The sequence below is a fragment of the Ochotona princeps genome, chromosome 12 (assembly GCF_030435755.1).
Source record: "Ochotona princeps isolate mOchPri1 chromosome 12, mOchPri1.hap1, whole genome shotgun sequence".
Taxonomy (NCBI): Eukaryota; Metazoa; Chordata; class Mammalia; order Lagomorpha; family Ochotonidae; genus Ochotona; species Ochotona princeps.
The window spans coordinates 40265256-40283637 of NC_080843.1; the positions used below are offsets into that span (position 1 = coordinate 40265256).

Here is an 18382-nt window from a genome sequence, read left to right on the forward strand (position 1 = left end):
TTATCTTATATTATAGCAGAGAATTTATATTATGCCCTAAAACAAATCAAATCCAGTGCATTTAAAAAGTACCATGCTGTGCTCCGAAGAACCTGGCTGAGGCGAAAATACGTGCATATTTACGACACGGACTGCCATAGGTCGCACAAATGAAAGCTCTACTTATAATCCAAAGAACATTTCTAACAGAATTTTCCGATAAGGAGAATGTGTGTTAAACTTTACTCAGAAGCATCAAATCTCGAGACTCATTTGAAATGCAGTTTGTCTGTATGAAATAAGTTGATTGTTCTTTGTTAAAACTCAGCAGAAATATTAATGAAAATCTATGGGGATGGCTAATGTTTAACTGCTCTCAAAGCTTACATGCTAAACTGTGATTCATTAATCACATACTCCTAGCAGTAGTTTATTGCACAGTTTACAGCCTTCCCTTCCAATACCGATAATTCAACAGTGCCAGGTAGAAAAGATTAGTTTCCAGGAAAAAAAAATCGGATGAGTAGAATGTGAGAGAGTAGGAAGACAAATAAAGGCAGAAGATAATATGAACAGATAAGGTCAGACGAAGCTGCAAAGCAGACTCTATCCTTAGAAATTGTTTACTTACAATTTCCTCAACAGAATTATCAAGAATTTTTCTGGTGAGATTACTCCCAACTATCCTGTGAAGGATACTATATTACAGTATAGTCAAATCTGCCATTCTATTGTCTTCCACCATTTTCAACAGAAGATTTCATCCCCAAACAAACATTTAGGAGCAGCTTTGGGTAAAAGCGGAGTACAACCCATTAAATTACATGCAGCCACTGAGGACTTTAACCACTATGCTATCATGCCGGGCCTGCCCTCGTAACTTCAATAAATGTTTGAATTTTACGTAGAGATCGGCTTCTAGTATACAAACTGTGCGAGATGGAGGACAAATGGAAACGTAATAGAAAATGCAACAGAATAGAGACAAAAGCCTAAATAATATTATCTATATGTGGTCCAGAAAGCAGTATTTTTATTATATTACTTATTTAACATTAATTTTATTTATATATTTACTTATTTCTCATAATGTATGTTTTGATAGAAACAATTCAGGACCTTTAGTCTTCGGGTACCCATTTTCTACGATGATGCCCCTTGGAGCCAACTTGCCCTTTCTGAGAATGGTGGACCATCCTCCGGCCATGCTCCTATGATTCTAACTCATAGATGGCTCATTAGTTTTGAATTAGACTAAGATCAAATAAAACCTTTGTGCCTTTTCCACTCATTTTGATTGATCAGGCTAGAAGATGAAAGTTCAAGTGGTCAGACATACTCCTTAGTTCAGAGGACTTGTTTGATTATTTTAAATTCTCTGGGAAATAGAAGTCACACCAAAGAAAGGATACAAAGGGTTTTGGAGCCTTCACATAGCATGAGACAATGTGCAGGGAAAGGTGGGGCAAGGCAAAGTAATCCTTAGTACTGTCCACCCTTGTGGAACCTGTCTTGTTGGACAGCAGGGTCACTCTTGCAATGACAACACCTTGGGATGAGATTGGATTTGCCCCCAAGTTCTTATGTAAGCTGCAGGGCTCAGGTTAGACGGGGAGATGGGGAAACTCTTTCCCCCCAGCCTCTTCGTTGTCTCTATTTCGTTACTTAGATGGAATTTCTCATCTCATGAGTGTACTCCTCAACCCCTTTTTGTTGTAACCTCAAAATTTGGGACTGATTTGACCCCTGGATCTTGAGATAAAAGGCTTTCATCTTCTTCTGTATGGAACTCTCACCCAAATACCCCGTGAATCTCAGAATCAGAAACTGCCCCCCCTCGGTTGCCTTAACTAAAACTTCTACTTACTTTACCTCCCATTGCTACAATACAAAGCCACCTCACTACTGCTCATCAGGGAGAAACTGAGCCACCAATGAGCTTTCTAGAATACTTCATAGAGGTGATTGTAAAATTCACTAATGTGGATCCTGATATGATGGAGGCTGGAGCAATCCTCAAAGACATGTTCTGTATAAAGCCTCTCCTGAGTATCAGGAGAAAGCTCAAAAAGCTTATAGAAGACCCTGAGAAATCCTCTTTGGACCAGTTGATGGCTGATCCTGGCAGGTGATACTGTTTACTATAATCAATATTTAGAGAAGCAGAGGCAGAAAGGTGCCATAGTGAAATGCTGGCCACTCCAACTGCGCCAACCTGAGGGAAAAAATCAATCCCCAAGATATTGCTACAACTGTTGGAGACAAAGATATTTTCAGAGGGAATACTCTCAAATCAAAGGCCAGGAGTGACTTCTGGTACCATGTCCCATCTCCAAAGGGGACCATTGGAAAATGCAAAATAAGATGAGGACTCCCAACGAAACTGTTAAACACACCTTGACAGTACAATAGTGTGGTTTCCACCATTGCCAATACCTATGATACACTTTTGTAAAAGATTTATTTTTATTGGAATGTCAGATATACAGAGAGGAGGAGAGACAGGAAAATATTTCATCAATTGGTTCACTTCCCAAGTGGTCACAGCTGCCAGAGCTAAGCTGAAACAAAGCCGGGAACATGGAACCTCTGCCAGGTCTCCCACATGTGTGCAGGTTGCCAAGGCATTGGGCCTTCCTCAATTGCTTTCCCAGGCCACAAGCAAGGAGCTGGAAGGGAATCAGGGCCACGGGGATTAGAAATGGCACCCATTGGGCCCAGCAGCGTGGCCTAGCGGCTAAAGTCCTCGCCTTGAACGCCTAGGATCCCATATGGGTGCCTGTTTTAATCCCGGCAGCTCCACTTCCCATCCAGCTCCCTGCTTGTGACCTGGGAAAGCAGTCGAGGACAGCCCAAAGCTTTGGGACCCTGCACCCGTGTGGGAGACCTGGAAGAGGTTCCTGGTTCCCGGCTTCGGATCAGCGTGCACCGGTTGTTGCGGCTTACTTGGGGAGTGAAACATCGGATGGAAGATCTTCCTCTCTGTCTCTCCTCCTCTCTGTATGTCTGACTTTGTAATAAAATAAATAAATCTTAAAAAAAAAAAAAAGAAATGGCACCCACTTGGGATCCCAGTGCATACATGGTGAGGACTTTTGCTGCTAGGCAACCATGCTGGGCCTGCCATGATACATTTAAACAGAAAAATGTTGTTGGGCTTGTGACTGTTGTTAAAGTACTATGATATTGTAATACTAAGTGGTGTTACAGAGGGTAGTGGAGAGTGAGGAAGTGGAGATGGAGAGGGATAAAAATTCAAAATAAATGTTTTATACTTGTTACACCATAGGCTGGGAATGTTTTGTTCCAATGGAAAAAAATTAAATAAATAAGAGAAAGGGAAGTGAAGTGTCCCTTTCTCAGTGCTAGGAACATCAGTGCTGTGTGGTAGAGGACTGCACAGGACAGAATCTTAATGGAAATGGAAAGTATGAATCTAAAAGTAAGGTCTCTAATTCTGCGTTTTCATTAAAGCAGTCATTTTTGTTTTTTACAACAATGTAAATTTCAATCTCTTAGACATTTTCATATATATATATATATAATATTACTGCCCCCTTGATACTCTATTATATACTTTCAATTTTATATATAATTAATACTTTTCTTACTTTGTAATGTATATTTATTTGTCGTATGGCTTCTTGTTTGTTCTTTTCAGTGGGATATAAAACCCAGGAGATTAGATAGTTTGCTAGGTTTAGCACTGTATCCTCACTGTCTATGCTGGTATTGAGGGTATATTAGACACTCAATAAATATTGCTGATGTAATACAAAAAGGTGGTAAGGTGGACCCTACGGCATCGCCTAACGGCTAAAGTCCTCGCCTTGAATGCCCAAGATCCCATATGGGCGCCGGTTCTAATCCTGGCAGCTCCATTTCCCATCAGGCTCCCTGCTTGTGGCCTGGGAAAGCAGTCCAGGATGCCCCAATGCTTTGGGACCCTGCACCTGTGTGGGAGAAGTTCCTGGCTCCTGGCTCCTGGGTCCTGGCTCCTGGGTCCTGGCTCCTGGGTCCTGGCTCCGGATCACCACAGCACCAGCCATTGCACTCACTTGGGGAGTGAATCATCAGACAGAAGATCCTCCTCTCTGTCATTCCTCCTCTCTGTCTATCTGACTTTGTAATAAAAATAAATAAATCTTTAAAAAAAAAAAGCGAAAAGTTAACACCAGGCAAAAACATAGTAATTCCAAAACCTTCCAAAACTAACAATACTTCTAGGAATGGGAAAAAATATCAACTGAAATTATTTGGTTTGAATTTATGATAGTATCAACATAAAAAATATATTTAGGTTCAATATTTGTGATAGATAGGTAGATAGATAGATAGATAGATACCTCATGCTTATAGGGAATGTGTAGTCTATCAGTTGGCACAGAGAAATGAATGTCAATAATACAACTTGCTGGGGTCCGTGCAGTAGGTGTGGAAGACACGAAGGTGTGAGGAGAACAGCTGCCCTGTTTGGCAGGGCCCAGGGGAGCTTCCAGCTGTTTGGCAGGGTCCAGTGGATTTCTCTCTGACCACCTTGATGAGGTTTCACTCCCTTTTTGCATGGACACTCAAGCACCTTGTTAAAAATTCTGTTATCCATTGAGGCATTGTTGTTTGCCCCTGTGAGGTGGTTTTGCAACTGATGTGAGCTTGAGAGTTAATGTCACTGATAATGTCTTGGTGAGCGGACCTTTAACAATTAATACATACTAGGACAATTAAGCCCATGCCATTTCTGGATACCTTATTGGGTACTTATCCATTGCCTCAGAATCTGGCCCAGACATTTAGCATACCTTCTGGGAAATTGGCTTGACAAAATATCCTAAATATTAATGCAAGCAATGGGAGTAAGAGCTGAAACTGCTATAAATAAATATAACTGCAATAAATATAGTTACTGTGATCTCAAAGGCTAGCTTGTCTTTGCAATTTCTTTGGAGCATAGGAAATGTAACTGTTTTAGCTGCTTTTATAATTTTTAGCTAGAGAAATTAAGGATGCTTTTATTAAAGAAATATGTTTTGGATTATTGTTTCATTGTTTATGGATTGTAGAGTCTGTAGTTGTAGGGGGATTTAACATTTGAAACTTTTGTCTTGAATTTTTATGTTTTTTTCCCTTGTAACCTATTTTTCCCATTAAATAATGGGCAAATTGTAGAAATAGAAATGTGGTAGGAATGCATTCCTGATTAGCAGGTAATCGCATGTGCCTTGGCCTTGGAATCCTGGCTGTCACTCCGTGGCTACTACTGAGGAATGAATAATGGCTTGCCTTGAAGAATATGAATACAGTATTTTGCAGAATTATCTTTAGGGGCACCTGCTTAGCCCTGAAGTGCAGACAGAATGACCAAATGTCTGTAATGCCCCTGTAGTCTTGAAGTAAAATTAGAACAATTAGTTTGTGTAGAAGCTTGTGATGTGTCTGAGAAAATAAAAAAGGACAGCTTCTTGAGCTGTTACTAGATGGCTCCAAGTGACAGTGTCCAGGTCTTTTTTTTTCGCTGACTCCATACACCCTTCCTGAGCTCTGAACTCGGCTGGAGCTGGTCTCCAGCAACAACTGTTTTGAAATATTTAAGCTGATAAAAATGTTTGCAAGTAGCCAGTGCAATGGCTTAGCTGGCTAATCCTCCACTTCAAGTGTGGCACCATATATTGCTGCCAGTTCATGTTCATGCTGCTCCACTTCCTACCCAGCGCCTTGTTTGTGGCCTGGGAAAGCAGTAGAGGATGATCCAATGGCTTGGGACCCTGCCCCTGCATGGTTCCTGATGTAGCTCTGGCCATACTGGACACCTGAGGGGTGAATCAATGGATGAAAGATTTTTCTGTCTCTCCCTCCACAGGTTAACCTCACTTTCCAAAGAAAATAAATAAATGTATAAAAATGTATTGGAATCTTAAACAACTCTGATGGAAGATTAAATAGAGCTTCTATTATTCTTTCAGTGCAAACTATTTGTCAGATCGTATTAATTTCAAACAATCATAAAGCAAAATTTTCAACATTTTTGTGAGTCTCTAAAAGATAGAAAACTACTATTTTCTTGGAGGTTTTTGTTCATCAGGCTACCATAAGAATATTAGAAATATGGCAAAATAGGAAACTATATTTGAATAAGATTGTCAGAGAAAATGTAAAATTACAAGTGAAGTTTTCATTTTGGGAAAATAATGAGTAATTTCATAGCATCAATGTTCCCAATATTGTATGGGGAGAGACATGGCATGTTCTTACAGTAAAATGTATTTTTTATATATCTAAAATTCGCATTTAAATGTGTGTCATATTTTAAAAGATACTTGACTTAGTCTATATATGTTCATATATGAACACTCTGCATACTTAATACAGGGAAGAAACACCTAGACTAAAAATAGTAATAATATCTACAAGATGATAAGTTACAAAAGACAGAATACAACCAACAGGAGATTAACACTGCAGCATAGTACATAAGGTTGCTAATCACGACTCCATCAGGACCTGGTTCTTGTCTCAGTCAACTCCTAACCCAGTTCCTTGTGCATACCCTGTGAAATAGCATGAAATCTTCTAGGCATTTAGTCACGAGCCAACAACATGGAACAAACCTGCCACCCTGAGGATGCTGTTGCTCCTGGCTTCTGCCTGGCCAGCCCCGGTTGCTGTGGCTATCTGACGAGTGAACCAACTAATGAAAGATTCTATCATCTATTTATCTATCTATCTATCTATCTATCTATCTATCTATCTATCTCTATCTATCTTATCTCTTTCTTTCTCTCTGCAACTTCTACTTTTGAGCTAAATAAGTAAATATTAAGCCAAAGCATGGTAAACAGGCAAACAAGAAGAAACCAGACTTCCACACTTAGAAATGCCTATACAGGTACTGTGAGCAGTAGGTAAAATCTCTTCCCTAAGTTCAAGTATTAACTTTGAAGCTAACTCCAAGTTTTTGTTGTTGTTTAAGATTTCTTTATTTTTATTGCAAAGTCAGATATACAGAGAGGAGGAGAGACAGAGAGGAAGATCTTCCGTCTGATGAGTCACTCCCCAAGGAGCCACAATGCCTGGAGCTGAACCAATCTGAAACCAGGAGCCCAGGCCTCTTCTGAGTCTTGCATGCGGGTGCAGGGTCCCAAGGCTTTGGACTGTCCTCGACTGCTTTCCCAGGCTGCAAGCAGGAAGCTGGATGAGAAGCAGGGCTGCAGGGATTAAAACTGGTATCCATATGGGATCCCAGCAAGTTCAATGCCAGGACTTTAGTGGCTAGGCTACCCCATTGGGCCCCAACAACTCTAAGTTGTTAAAAGAAAAATTTCTTTAATCAAGTTTGGATTTACCCAGTTGTTAATAAAAAGCTATTTGGTGTCATTCTCTAGAAACTAGTCGCATTTCCTTTTCAAAATGCTTTCAATTAATTGCACATGTTATTCTCTCAAAAGACTTATAAGCTAATGAATTATTCTGTGTGAAAATGTTTCAGAGAGGGTATCATGGCCCACTGGGGTACCCTCACTTGCAGTGCACTCATCAATTATCAACATGCCTATGTTCCATGCCCACTTCCGGATCTACACAACTTCCTGCTAATGTACACTGTGGAAGACAGATGTTTGCCCAAGTATTTGATTTTCTGCCATTCATACGGGAAACAGAAGGGCATTTTGGATCCTGGCTCCAGTAAGGGCCTAACTTTGATTGTTGCAGAAATTCAGGGAGTAAACCAGCAGCTGGAGAACTCTGTATCTCTCTGTCTCTTTGATTCTGTATGTATGTGTATGTCAGCATGCTTTTCAAGTAAAACTTAGTACATATTTTTAAAGAAGATTACCTCAATTTGTTTAGTTTAATATACTCAAAATTATATCAAGAATGACATGCTTGATATAAAATAAAAGATAATTATAAATGAAAAAATCAAAATAATCTAAAGCATACTGACATAACAAAAATGATTCAACATATATTCATATATTCTAGGGCAAAATGCAAAGGTTTTAACTATTAAAAAGTAAATTTGGTGGAAATAACATGTGTACTCCTGAAAGAGACTTTTCATTGGAGTAAACCTAATTTAATAATGAGCAACTAAAGATGCAAAAATGAATAACTATGATAATGTTATTTACAATCCAACAAAGTGTTAAAATATTCATGTGATATTTAGAAGAAAAGTATTTGTGGAGATTGAAGGAGATGGTATCTTAAATTTTAATATCATTTTGTTTTTCATTTTACTAGGTAATTGTGCCCCACTTCAATTATATTGAGTATTATTTCACAACATGTAATACGCTACTTTATACTTGAAAAGCACTTTGCAATCATTTGCTAATGAAAAGTATTTATGAAAGCTATTCTTTTTCTTCAGCTGTTATGCTGCTAAAAGCTTGAAATCTCTTATGAGAGAAACTACCAAAAAAGGTTCTAAAAAGCACAAATGTCAACACATTAAAAGAAAACCATGTTGCCTCAGAAAACAAGAAGTAAAAATGCACCAAGTAAAATAAGTTCAGATCAAGAAGCTTTTATTCAATCTCTATACATGTTAGAGAAAGAGAAAGGTAGTAATACAGAGAGAAAAAAGAAAAAAAAAACAAAAAAGTAATCAGGCTTTTATTGATGTCAACAGGAAATACAATTAAAGAGATAGAAAATAAATCCAAGTAACAATTGGGAAATATAATATAGAATAATTGGAACAAGGGAACACTTGTTAGTAGTCTCATCTGGAAGATAACTCGTTTGAAAGCACATTTTCAACAGGTAGAGAAACAGCAGGGTGAGTGTAAAAGATAACACAGTGAGTGTAAAATACAGATAAATAAATGCAGACAGAAGGCAACATATGTGTCTTAGACCTGTCAAACAGATAAGAAAGCATCTTTACATTAAAGTGATACTTTCCTTCTCCTTTCTTCCCGTCCAGTCCTTGGATTATTTTTCTGCAAGCACTGCTCCATTTGTGTAAATGTTTATTCTTTCTTCATGAATGAAGCAATGGAAATTTCATTGTTACAAAACAAGTTTTCAAGCCCCTCCTCACCCTGCTAAGTCATTTATCTAAAAGAGGAAATCACTCCAGCAGTCATTAGTGAATACGTAATATTCTATCAGTATTCAGAAACAATGTGGAAGAGAAATGACAAAATACACTGGTATGTAAGAGGAAAAAGTGATGAAACAAACAAGCAAACAAACTCATCTTCAGCTTCCTGAACAAATGCTTAGAAACACTGCATTCTTATTTCATGATCACAATATGTAAGGCATTGTATTTATATAAAGCAATCACTGATGGAAAATATTCAACAACTTAGTTTTTTTTTTTTTAGTATACATTAAATTGTTTGCATTTTGCTAATTGTTCAGATCGTTTTATAGCATTAAGGAGAAAATATTTTTAAAAAACCTGCAATCTCCAACTAATCCTTAACAATTTTCTAAATATGATTTAAGTGAATACTGGATTTTAGGTCAAGAGAAATAGTAGAGTTTAACAAAGACTTGACAGATCCCACTATGATTAGGAGGGAATGACTATGCTTAATTCATGAAAAACAAAATGAAAAAAAAATCAATCTAACATTTCACAAGAAGGCACAAGATGCTTTATATATATATATATATATATATACATATACATATATAAATACTCATATACATATATATGAAATGTATATATATATAACTGAAAAGTAAGCAGGAATGTATGTTCCGAGGAGCATTTAGCCACCACAAGCATACAGAATGTGCAAACAATTGGAAAATAGAGAAGAGAAACTAAAATCAGAGAATTGCAAAAGCAGGGAAAAATAGAAGGTAAATCACAGGAGTCTCATACTGATTGCTAAAATTTATTCCAAGTAAATTGAGTACTTCGTGCAATACATTTGCTATGTCAAAACTTATCAAGTGATTTTGTTGAGAAAACAAATGACTATTTTCTGTTAAACTAACTGAATAAAGAAAGTAGAAAGAAAATTTAGAGCAGGTATTAGAATTGAGAATCAGTCTGCTAAAGCCTAAAAGAACTCTGAAGACAAATAACTACGAGGCTTAGGTTTAGATATAGGTGACACTCATCAAATGAAACTAAACAAGGGCCTGAACTTAGATAAGTCACTGTTGCTATGTACTTCAGATTTAAATGAGATTAATTACAAATTCTCTTCTATTAAAGGTTTCTGCATTCAAAAGTTGGGCCTGTTGCTTAGTTTTAACTTAAAACCATATATAGATTTGTATTTTATTTAGTGCGAATTACATAGTGATTTGAGAGATACCAAATTGAAAAAGTATCTCTGAATTAACGAAACTAAAAACCTATTTGCTGTCCTCCAGTAACAGTTGCTTATGTATTTTTCTTACCTTTGTTTTTGTTACTAGAAAAAGTTACAGGAGAATATTCAAATATATATTATGTTTTGTTGTGTATAAACTGTGGTTCTTCAAATTTCTTTCTGCCACTTTTCTCCCTTCAGGAAATGCTAGCATCCAGAGTAATATAATCAGATATCATTATATAGAACCTGAGTATATTAAAATAATAAATACAGTTTGGTTACAGCAATAAAATAAATGATATTGTTTTAACATATGGATTACGGACAGATATCCTGGAGTCTGATGATGCTACCATGAAACGACTATTTTACTACTACTAAAAAGTTTCTAATAGGTATTATTTATTTCTTGCAACAAAGAAATTATTCTGATTATCTATCAACCCGTTATGAATGAACAATACTTAGTGGCTCAACAATCTAAAATGCTGACAGTGCTCATCAGGTAAAGATAGTATCTGCTATATTCACTGTCAACTGGTGCAGCTCAAGTCTGAACATTAAAATTATCTGAAAGGACCTCAAAAAGTTTTGTGGGGAAAATGAATTAAAACTATGATTGCACAGTTTTTGTTGTAATACACATTAGCCATGATTTTGAAGACTCCTGTCATCAGGAGCTATTTGGAAGAATACCTTCAGATGATGTGGGCTTCCTCAGTAACCTGCAGGTTGGGTTCCCAACTTTCTATGTGACAGAATAAGGCAGAAGCCGTATCCGATTGTGTCAGGATTTAGTAGTCCTGCCCATTAGTCAACAGGCAATCATTCCCTAAGGCTGCCCAATCTAAAGTGAAGGGTGTATGGAATTTACTTGCTGGAGTAATATGGTTCTAAAAGATCTCATGAACCAGAAATATTGCTGTATTTTGGAAGAAAATGTGAAGCTGACACAATTGTATTCCACGTGCAAAATATACTTACTCAGTTTCTATAATCCCCCTGACATTTTCTTCATGTTACAACATCAGGCAAGAACTCTTGACCGAGTAATTTTTTAAACAAAGGGCACACCTGCAATAGATTTATTTGAAGTTCATCACGCATAGTTTATTTGAAGAGCTGAAAATTAAAGCAACAAGTTACATGTCCCCAGTTCCCAAAGCAACATGCAGTGGTTAGGCACAGGACTGGCTGTGTGGCAAAGCTTGTAAAGTCATGTGGCTGTTTGTCTGGCATCCCATGTGCACATCTTTTAAATACTGGAGGTTTTACTTCTGATCCTAATTCCTGCCCTTGTGCCTGGAAAAGCAGTGGAAGATGGTCCAAGTGCTGGGGGACCTTCATCCGTTTGGAAGACCTAGAAGAAGGTCTGGCTCCTGCGTTTTGGCCAGACTAGCTCTGTTCATTTGAGCCATCAAGGAAGTGGATCTTCTGCTCTTTCCCCCTTGTTCTCAAGCCCTCTCTTTCTCTCTTTTTGCCCTATCTCTCCACCTCTAACTTTGTATTTTTAAGAGATAATAGATAAATCAAAAATAAAATGACATTGAGAAAGACCCTCAGAATAGGAAAAGAATGAGGCTCTCTTAGACTATAAAATCAAGCTTCACATGTGTTTATTTTCTCAGTTAATTCATTGCATTGCCATTCTTTCTCCATCAACATATCCATATAGACATTTCTTCTGGATAAAGATGTATTTTTATTCTTAGCAGTTTATCAGGTCAACTTAGGCTACTTCAAAATATTTGTATATATATGAAAGACTGGAGTTTACATACAGGAAGTGAACATATGGATGGGTTATAATAAAGTATGAAAATAAGAAGATAATTACTCACTATATTTATATATTTTATTGGAGGCAATCCACACGTCTTCCCAGTTAGAAGAAATTGTTAACAATACATCTTCATGTGGGAGATTGCTCCTAGATTTCTGACTGGTTGGCCTGTGTGGGAGGCCATAGGAGAGTGGCACACCATGTCCCCAGGGGAAACCCCTGACAATGGTCCCGGATCACTGACATCTCAACCTGACCTAACCACTGGCTATACAGGCAAGAGCGGTGGGCTGCACCCCAGGTTCTCTTTTCTGGTCTTGGACAAACTGTACTGGGACTTCCTTGATAAACAACTTGGAGAAGTCAAGTGTGACCTACAGCCTACCCACGAGCCGAACGTGGTGAACGTGACCTGAGGCATACTTGCCAAGTCATGTGTGTTGTATGTGACCTGTGACTTAACTGGAGGGTCCAGAGAGATAGACATGCCTTCTAATGTCATTTTTGGGTGGGAGGAATGTTGGGAGACAACCTTCTGCCTTCTCTTTCTTAGTCTATATAAGTCTATGCTCGCTTCAAAATAAGCAGACTTTCCCAACTCAACTGTCTCTGGTGGGTCATGCTGCTGAAGAACACTGCTGTCACCCCCCCTTCCTCGGTGGCTTTGGGGCCCTTCTGATCAGGAAACACCCGAGATTCATAGGCATAAGGAATTGGACTCTGCCATATCGATAGTCCTGAGCAGGGGATTCAGAAAGACGATGTGAGTACAGACAGAGATATGAGGACCTGCAGATATCACAGCGCAAGATATCAAGACACCAATAACATTTAGGCATAAAAAAATGATCTCTAAAAGATATGTCAGACTAGATACATTAGGGAAACTTTTATTTATGTAAGGATCCATGAATCACTTACAGACTAGGATTTGTTTTGCATTCTGGGATAAAAATCTATGTATGTAATGCAGATGTGTAGGCTAATCCACACCCTAATCATGCAAATAGAAAAGGAGATAATTTTACTAGAAAGAACAGATGGAGACGCAGTAAACATAACAAGTATTTATCAGGAGCTGAGTGGTTTTAGATATAGCTATAAGCACATATTTTATCTTAAAAATGAATGAACAAATAAAATAAATGTAAAATAATAAGAAAGCAGACTGGCATACTATAGAGGTAGCACAATTGTGGCATTAACCAGGTCCAGAATGTCTAGCAGCTACTGCCTGTTTTTCTCTCAGCAATAAAATGCTTGCTTAGATATGAGGCAAACTAGGCAGCTACCTGAAGCTGGAACATGTTTTTTATTTTCTTGCTGTTCTGTTATCTACAGTCAAATATGTGATCTTTCGTTTGGATTATTTTTATCTCCACTTCAACGTCTCTGCTCACATTTGTGAATCTGCTTGGATCAATCTTCTTTCTGTTCTCATCACTATCTATAGTAGAATCTAAGAACTATCTCCCAAGTTGTATGTTTCCCTGGCTCAGTACTGCCTATGAACAAATCTAAGCAGGACACAAAGAACTGCTTGAGCCTTATTCAGAAACATTCCTACCCTGGACTTATAAAATGTCTACAATAGAATGCACGAAAGATGCAGAAATCATTGCTTTTTCCAGAAAAGCTATTCCCTAGGCTGGTACTTCCTAGCATTTTATTTGTGGAGAAGAATAAGACATCACTCTTGGATAGTTTACCTTTACTTATTATCAAACAATCTATTTTATTATTAAAATATTAGTCTATAATTGATGCTATTTTCATTGTATGACTGAGAAGCGATACTAATCATATCATACTAGAGTTTTTTTTTTAATCTAAATCAACATGAAGAAGAAGAGGACCCCAGGAAATTGCTTGATCACCCAGACTGTCACTGGATATGGGTCCTTATTTAGTATCAATGATCTATTGTGTCACTGGAAATTAATTTTTGTCATAACAAAATTGCAGAACATTTTTTCAATGGGTTTTAAAGAAAGTCAAAACCACACTACCTGGGCTTGGCAGCGTGGCCTAGTGGCTAAGGTCCTTGCCTTGATCCCATATGGCTGCTGGTTCTAGTCCCGGCAGCTCCTCTTCCTCTCTGTCTCTCCTCCTCTCAGTATATCTGACTTTGTAATAAAAATAAAATAAATCTTTAAAAAAAAAAAAACCACACTACCCTATTCCATATTTTTTCCTCTTTCATACATCCTGGCATAAGATATGAGAGCAGTATATATTTTCTACTTTCACTGTGTTATGCCCATAATTTTGTTCCTCATCCAAATTAAAAAGTTCAAAGGAAAACGATAACATAGATGATTTAACTCACAGGAATACTTAATATCAAAAAGCTACAAATTTTATATCACAGTTTCTACCATCCCTCCAAACACTACACAGTCATTTCATTATTTAGCCTATTTATTTTTTTTAAGATTTGTTTATTTTTATTGCAAAATAAGATATATATATGTATATATATATATATATATATATATATATATATATATATATATAGAGAGAGAGAGAGAGAGAGAGAGAGAGAGAGAAGGAGAGACATCAGAGAGGAAGATCTTCCATCCAGTGATTCACTCCCCAAGTGACTGCAACTGCGGTGTTGCGCTGACCTGAAGCCAGGAGCCAGGAACCTCCTCCAGGTCTCCCATGTGGGAGCAGGGTCCTAAGGCTTTGGGCCATCCTCGATTGCTTTCCCAGGCCACAAGCAGGGAGCTGGATGGGAAGTAGAGCTGCAGGGATTAGAACTGGCACCCATATGAGATCACGGCATGTGCAAGGTGAGAACTTTAGCCACTGGGCTACCGCGCTGGGCTCAATTGGCCTGTTTATTTTGTCTATGTCTCTTTCCACTACACTTGTCTCCAATATATATTTATTTACAAGTCTTTGTGGATGATCCATCCAACAACCTGAACTTTTCCATCTCCATTCTGTTTTCCTGCAATGGCTTTTATATTTTTGCCATCTCAGTTTTTCACCAAGTTCACAGCCTATAACTTGTATTTGAAATAGCTATGCAATTGGAACAGAAGAATTCACATTGGTTGTAGAAAACATAAGGCTGAATGTAGAGGAACAGAAAAACCTCACCAAGGGGCTACTGAAACTTGTAAGAGAGATTGGAGCTGCAGGATATAACATCAACACACCAAAAATCAGTAGCCTATGTATACATAGACAATCACATGGCTGAGAAAGAACTTGCAATATTATTCCCATTCACAGCAATCACCAAAGATTTAAATACCTTGGGATAAATTCAGTTAAGGATGCTAATTATCTCTACAATGAAAATTACATAACAGTTTAGGGCCCAGCACGGTGGCCTAGTGGCTAAAGTCCTTGCCTTGAAACATGTTCCTTTCTGTCTCTCCTTTTTCTGTATATGACTTTGCAATAAAAAAGTAGCATTTTTAAAATTGCAGAACATTTTAAAGGAGATGTAGAACACTTAAAGACATTGGAAAATCTTCCATGTGGATGAAGTAGAATAATTAAGATAATACAGATTTAGCTTGATGCTAATCAAAATACCAGTGAGGACTGGTATGGCATAACAGGCTAATCCTCTGGCTGTGGTGCCAACATTCCAATGTGTGTCTGTCCGTGACATGGCTGCTGCTCCTCTTCTAATCCAGCTTCCTTCTGGGAAGCTAGTGGAGGACGGCCTAAGCCATTCAGCCTCTACATCCAAAATGGAGATCTGGGAGAAGCTCTGGATGAAGACTGGTCCAGTTCAGTCCATAAAGGCCATTTCAGGAGTGACCAGGTGGATGAAAGTTCTCTCTCCTTTTCCCTGTAATTTTGACTTTCAAATAAAAGAAATCTTTGAAAAAAATGGTGAAATTCTCAGATCTAGAAAAAATGATAATAAAATTCACATGGAAATACAAAAAATCACAAATGACTAAAATAATATTTTAAAGCAAGTGCTTATTTATTTGAGAGGTAGAATACACAGGGAGATGGAGAGAGAAAGAGAGATATCTTCCACCTGCTGGCTCACTCCCCAAATGGTGGCAATAGCCATAGTTGGGCAAGTCTACACCCAGAACTTTTGCTGGCTCTCCCGCTTAGGTTTAGGGTCAGAAACCTGTGAACCATCTCCAGCTGCTTTCCTAGGTGTGGATCTTAATGGAGTTTCTGGCTCTTGAATTTGGGTTGGCTCCACCCAAGCACTTAGGACCACTTGGTCAGTAAAACTGCTGTTGAAAATGGTTTTTTTCAATCTTCCATCATCTTAGAAGGTGTGAGGAAGACATGAAATATTAGTTACTCCTCACTAGAGTATTGAGGATTTCTCTGCACACCCCTCCTATAATTGTTCTGAACCTAAACTGTTGACAAATGTCTTGTTGGAGTTATTAGCCAGTCTGGAACATCCGAAAAAAAAAAAAAAAGCCAGGTTCAGCAAAATTATGCCTCAATGCTATAAAGGGCTAAATATTATAATGAAAATAGACACAAGACAGCTGAACAGTAATCTATAGCTATTTTAAGATGTATAGAACCTGGCTGTAATTAAACTAAAATTGAAATGTCAATGAAGTAGTCACAGGATGTGGTTAAGAATTTGCATTTATTTTTAACATATTGGTTACTCAATACTATGTCAATTAATTCCATAATGTTATAAATTGTTGCTGATATGTCGGGGCTTTTAATTGATCGGGATGATACTCTGCCAGCTCTACCTTCAGACCAGAGACGGTCTCCCCAACAAGCCGTTGAACTTATCTGGACAATAAGATGCTGGACTCTATGCTTGGTATATGCTTGCAATGAAGGAATCTCAACTGAACTTGAACTGTGGTTATGCAACAAGGTGGAGGAATCCACTATGGGGGGGTTAGGGAAGGGGTTGGGGGAATCCCAGTACCTATAAAACTGTGTCACACAATACAATGTAATTAATAAAAAAAAAAAAAGAAAATGGTTTCTCTCTTCTCTCTCTCTGGCTCTCTCTCTCTCTCGCCCCCTCTCTGAATCTATGCCTATAAAATAAATAAATGTTTACAGAAACATACACTGCTAGATCAGTATGCAACGAGCAAGGCCTATCCACACTGTAGGAAAAATTAGTAGCTCAATTAAAACCTCTTAATAATTACATGTTTAATATTTGTGCTACGTAAATGGCTTATAATTAGATGAACTATTCATCTGTTACTAGCTTCTCCCAACACAAGAAACACCCCTAAAGACATCACTTAGAGCAGCATTTTATAGCAATGTTACTGTGACAATTTAAAGTTTTGTGCAGTGTAAGCCATAATAAATGAACACATTTTCGGCATTTGAAGCAAAGTGAAATCTGTCCCTCACTATTACAATCTCTTGCATATCTCTTATGTTGATTTCCTTGTAACAGAATATTATTGGTAAATCTTAGCCCTTAAAATACACAAGTAGAAACTTTCTCCAAAGACAAAGCAAAAAAAATCCATCATTGAAGTTGAAAATGACTTAGAAGTTGATGAATTAATCAGGTAGCCATCTAATTAGATACCACAAAAGTATCTTCATTAAAAAGTGTGTTCCTTTACTCCTTAATACCTCAGGAGTCATGCTGTCTCTTAAAAGCTCAGGGTACTGTCTATTCATAATACAACCCAGGAAATATTTATTTATTTATTTATTTATTTATTTATTTATTTATTTTTGCTTAGTTTTCCTGCCAGAGAAAAAAACAGCAATTCCCAAACACACACAACCTATCTTTTTAAGATCATACACACAGATTTTTTTTTACTCGTGTCAGAATCTAGTAAGTAAGATGACTCTTTGTGTTGTGGTCAATGCCTTCTCCACCACTGCTCTATTAGGATTACCTTCTTTCAATAAATATTGCCAGGAAAAATACTCATAAGCCACAGCTCTGCTACAGGGGACATGTGCAGATTCACTTTAGTCATTCCAGCATAAACATAACTCTTCAGGACTAACACTAACCTCACAAATGTCCTCGCTCACTCCACCCTCTCCTTGCCCATTTCTGGATCTGGGTATCATGTCTCTTCCAACCATTAGTAAATAGCTATGTTCCAAGAGAGAAAAGAGACTGTAGTTTCATTTCTATAAGTGAGAAAAGTCTCAGAGATTTTGCTGCCAGTATATTTGACATAAATAATATTACATACTTAGAATCAAAATCTTCTGATATGTTGATGGAAATCTCTGAGGCTATTGAACTGTGTTACAAAAAATAATTTTAAAAGTACAAACTGAAGCTGTACAGTGTTAATTATTTGAATCATGTACATTAAGTTCAGCTTGAGAAGAACAATTTTTATGGCTTCTCTGCCATTCAAAGAAA

General features: G+C 37.6%; 1 pseudogene; it reads left to right on the top strand.

The window, feature by feature from the left end:
- Window positions 1–1913: 1913 nt before the first annotated feature.
- Window positions 1914–18382, top strand: part of LOC101518262 (small ribosomal subunit protein eS7-like) — an 84275-nt pseudogene continuing 67806 nt past the window's right edge.